This window comes from Palaemon carinicauda, chromosome 25, assembly GCF_036898095.1.
Source record: "Palaemon carinicauda isolate YSFRI2023 chromosome 25, ASM3689809v2, whole genome shotgun sequence".
NCBI lineage: Eukaryota > Metazoa > Arthropoda > Malacostraca > Decapoda > Palaemonidae > Palaemon > Palaemon carinicauda.
Genome location: NC_090749.1, coordinates 90,409,145 through 90,414,144, shown reverse-complemented (window position 1 = coordinate 90,414,144; position 5,000 = coordinate 90,409,145). Strand labels below are relative to the sequence as shown.

At 36.8% G+C, this 5,000-nt stretch overlaps 1 long non-coding RNA gene and 1 pseudogene across 1 annotated transcript in view; both read right to left on the bottom strand.

The window, feature by feature from the left end:
• Positions 1–5,000, bottom strand: part of LOC137618696 (uncharacterized) — a 408,492-nt gene that overhangs the window by 54,253 nt on the left and 349,239 nt on the right. The window lies entirely within an intron of this gene.
• The window catches only part of LOC137618600 (adenylate cyclase type 2-like), a 19,387-nt pseudogene that overhangs the window by 8,779 nt on the left and 5,608 nt on the right, over positions 1–5,000 (bottom strand).

Genomic DNA, 5,000 nt, shown 5'->3' with positions numbered 1-5,000 from the left:
CCCCAAAGATAAATCTCCTTCTCACTGACAAAATTTATCCTTATTTGCCTTCAAATTAAAATAATCTCAATACTCACGGGTTGCATAATTGCAAGAGCTCGTGCTTGCCCACAAGGGCTAGGCAATCTTCCAACAGCAACTCTGACAAGGGTGGCTATGTTACTGTACTCGCGACTCACTACTAATTCTCATCAAGAGATTAACCATCATAAGAAGGATAAATATGGCAACCGTTTCTTTTCATCAAGCCTATCTATCGTTTACGTTAAATCTTACAGATAGGCGTCATTTTCCATGATGTTTTATGACTTCTAATGATTTAGTTATTTTTTCTCCTTTTTTTATCATGATCTTTGAAGCTAAGATAATATCTATTGACCACAATTACATTATTTTTCATGAAGTAAAATGTCAACATTTTATGCAAAAAGCATCGACTGGAAGCAGTTGGAAGCAGTTGGAAAGCATTGACGTATATGATAAAACTAGACAGCGCATGGGCAATAAGCTGTGGGAATACCATTGAAAATGACATTTGCAATACCAAAGAAAAGGGATTAAAATCCCCAGTGATGTTAAGGCTAAGCGATGTAATAACTGTTATGACTGGAGTCAAAACCAAAGCTTGTAAAGTATATTATTAAGTAACTCATTTTATGGACCTATAGTCCATTTCTTTTAGCGAGTCATATTTGCACCGACTCGCAGCGGTGTCCTTTTAGCTCGGAAAAGTTTCCTGATCGCTGATTGGTTGGACAAGATCATTCTAACCAATCAGCGACCAGGAAACTTTTCCGAGCTAAAAGGACACCGTTGCGAGTCGGTGCAAATATGCATCGCTAAAAGAAATGGACTATAGGATGTTGCATGATAAAATCAAAATTATAAAAAAATCAAAATTATTTTCTCAAATACAAAAGTAACTTTTTTTTGGGGGGAGGGATTCTCACAAGTCTGTCTATAGTAACTTATTTTATGAGATCAACGTTTGTACAATATATTATAAAATAACTCATTTTATGAGATCTAGGGTGCTGCATGATAAAATCAAAATTATAAAAAATCCAAATTTTCTCAAAAACAACAGGATTTTTTTTATTTTTTTATTTTTTTTTTTTTTTGTTCTCACCTGAGTGTCCACGATATGAAGCACCAAGAAGATCATGAGGACCATCAATAAATGACCAATTTCCGGACTGAGGGTGCGACTAGTCACCAATGAATATGGGCAAACGCCCTCCATGCTCGTGTTATCATAAAGATCCTGGACAAGAAATACATATAGGTTTTAGTTTTCCGTAAAATCTAATGGCTGATCATAATCAGATTTATAAGTAAAGGTAATGCAGAATATATCCACAATTCCATTAAGTCATGATCCTTTTCAACTGTTTCAATATTAGCAAACTTATCAATTTCATAAACTATTTCAGTCAAAATTTCCAATGTCTCTCTACTACGTAACCTATGTTTTCTAGTTCCGGTGCATTCCTAATTTTAACCATATGAGAAAGTACAGATGATAGAAATATGAAGTATTAACCAGAGAATAAAAAAAAAAGACGAAAAAAAAGGTTGGACATACCTTAGTGTAATCAAAAACGATGTAGCCATACACTGCACCAACTATGACGTATAGGCTACTGATAGCTTTATGATGAAGTGCATTCTGAAGAAGGACCAAGCAACAAGAAGAGTCATGATGCAGATGAATGTGAAATACTGTGAGAGGAGAAAGTTGTAACTTCATTGAACAAGAGAGCTATTAACCCTTTCAGTTGCCAATAATGCAAAAGTACTTGATTATTCTACCAAGCTTTGAAAGAAGACCTATTCTGTAGAAGAGTAGTTCCTGGGCTTATCTGGGAAGCAGGAGCGGACTGGTGAGCAAATGATTCCTCTGGCATCCTCAAAGTTACCTCTAATATTAATTGAATAATTACAATATTGACATACATGGTAATTCAGATGCTGGAACTTTCAGCATTCCTTCCTGGGTGCATTTGGAATATCCTTGGGTTCAGGATTTTGGAATGGACTCCAGTTTCACCCCATGTCTTTAAGAGATGGATTAGCTGGTGTAATACATCAAGTGTTCCAGGCTCTAACATAAAGGTCAGTAATCTAGTGTCTTTAAGGAATCTCATATAATAGAAACTGAGTTGCATGAGTACTCTATCATTAAACTACGTCAGAAACTGAGTTGCATGAGTACTCTATCATTAAACTACGTCAGAAACTGAGTTGCATGAGTACTCTATCATTAAACTACGTCAGAAACAGAGTTGCATGAGTGCTCTATCATTAAACTACGTCAGAAACTGAGTTGCATGAGTACTGCATGAGTGCTCTATCATTAAACTACGTCAGAAACTGAGTTGCATGAGTACTCTATCATTAAACTACGTCAGAAACTGAGTTGCATGAGTGCTCTATCATTAAACTACGTCAGAAACTGAGTTGCATGAGAACTCTATCATTAAACTACGTCAGAAACTGAGTTGCATGAGTACTCTATCATTAAACTACGTCAGAAACTGAGTTGCATGAGAACTCTATCATTAAACTACGTCAGAAACTGAGTTGCATGAGAACTCTATCATTAAACTACGTCAGAAACTGAGTTGCATGAGTACTCTATCATTAAACTACGTCAGAAACTGAGTTGCATGAGTACTCTATCATTAAACTACGTCAGAAACTGAGTTGCATGAGTACTCTATCATTAAACTACGTCAGAAACTGAGTTGCATGAGTACTCTATCATTAAACTACGTCAGAAACTGAGTTGCATGAGTACTCTATCATTAAACTACGTCAGAAACTGAGTTGCATGAGTACTCTATCATTAAACTACGTCAGAGACTGAGTTGCATGAGTACTCTATCATTAAACTACGTCAGAAACTGAGTTGCATGAGTACTCTATCATTAAACTATGTCGGAGTTATCATTACAGGCTTTCTTCTGGAGGTTCCAGATGGAGCATTGGGTACCAAATTTGGCAGAAGGGACCTTTTCTGATGCTTCCCAAGTGAGCCTGGAGGTTAATGTAATACTGTTCTACAGAATGGACAATTTCCTTCGGAGCTTAACTTAAAAGGTTGCGTCTATGTAGGTGTGATTTAGCAGGTTCAAATACTCGACTTTAGCTTGAATTTAAGATACAGTGATTTCCATTAGCTCTATCCTGCTGGTAACTTTAACTTTTCAGTCTTAACAGACTATTGGAATCAATGCTTATTTAATCAAGCTTCAGTCTACTTCTGCCTACGGGCCAACCAAGGGAAAGTCCCGTGCCAACAAGAAGAGTTGGCTGTAATACTCCACGAACAAACTACTTCTGCCTTCCCCACCGGAATCACCTCCCACGAAGGAGTGAATTAGGGCTGACAATAATGTTTTCTATTAATAATCGTGGATAGAAATCGGTTGACTTGTTGGCTAATTGGATTAGATTGATTAATTTGGGCTAAATGGCTAGTTACTGGGGACTGTGAGGCCATTCAGTGCCCAAGAAATAAAGGGTAAACCACAGAATTACATTTCGAGATGAAAAATATCATATTTTGGACAGCAAGATGAATGGAAAAAATGGAAATAAAGGCGAAGGATGAGCAAGTGAAACAAGGGGGTGGAAAGAACATTGTAAAGACCTAAGTACCGCTTACAGTGCACAGCTTGAGGGGAAATGATGGCATTACTCCCCTTAAGGTGAATTGATTGAGTCTGTCCTCGTCATGATGTCGACTGTTATCAATGCCGAAATGAGTTTAACTTCGATATTATTATCATTATTATTATCACTTGCTAAGCTACAACCCTAGTTGGAAAAGCAAGATGATATAAGCCCAAGGGCTCCAACAGGGGAAATAGCCCAGTCAGGAAAGGAAATAATAAAATCAATAAACTACAAGAGAAGTCATTAACTACAAGAATAAAATATTTAAGAACAGTAACAACATTAAAAAACATCTTTCATATGTAAACTAAAAAAAAAAGAGTAACAACGTTAAAATAAATATCTCCTATATAAGCTATATAAACTTTAACAAAACAAGAGGAAGATAAAAACGATAGAATAGTGTGCCCGAGTGTACCCTCAAGCAAGAGAACTCTAATCCAAAAATGTGGAAGATCATGGTACAGAGGCTATGGCACTACCCAAGACTAGAGAACAATGGTTTGATTTTGGAGTGTTCTTCTCTTAGAAGAGCTGCTTACCATAGCTAAAGAGTCTCTTCTGCCCTTACCAAGAGATAAGTAGCAATATACCAAGGACTTTTTCCCCTATCCATGTGTTTTACAAAAGACAACCAATATAAGAAATGTTAAGATTGTTTTTCAAATGATTATATATTCAGATTTTATATTAATTTTATTTAGAATTTATGATACTCCCAAATTCTTATTGTTCTGAAAAGCTAGCCGTTAAAAAGCACGAGAACTGTGTGTGTGTTTGTGTGTGTGAGAGAGAGAGAGAGAGAGAGAGAGAGAGAGAGAGAGAGAGAGAGAGAGAGAGAGAGAGAGAGAGAGAGAGTAATTTACCTTGAATTTTGATTCCAGGTTTCCTCTCTTATCCAAGAATGTTCTTCTGAAGGCCATCTCCTACAGCGTTAACACAGATGAGGATCAGGGAATCTATTACTATCTGTATGGATATAAATCACGTTAATGTAATCGAGAGAGAGAGAGAGAGAGAGAGAGAGAGAGAGAGAGAGAGAGAGAGAGAGAGAGAGAGAGAGAGAGAGAGAATTTCAATTACTTTTTCAAGCCAATAGATCAACAAAGGTCTTGTAAAACTTTATATGAAAGAATAATTTTACTTAAAATGGTATTCAAATCTACGAAAAGTTTAAGCATTAAAAATATAGCTTTTATTTACCCTAATGACTGTGTGGGTGTCGGTGTCTCCTGCAGTGAAGGTGCCCAAGGCATAACCCTGGACGGACAAGTAGCCCATCGTCAGGAGGACAGCTAGGCTTACTACCTGCCATATAC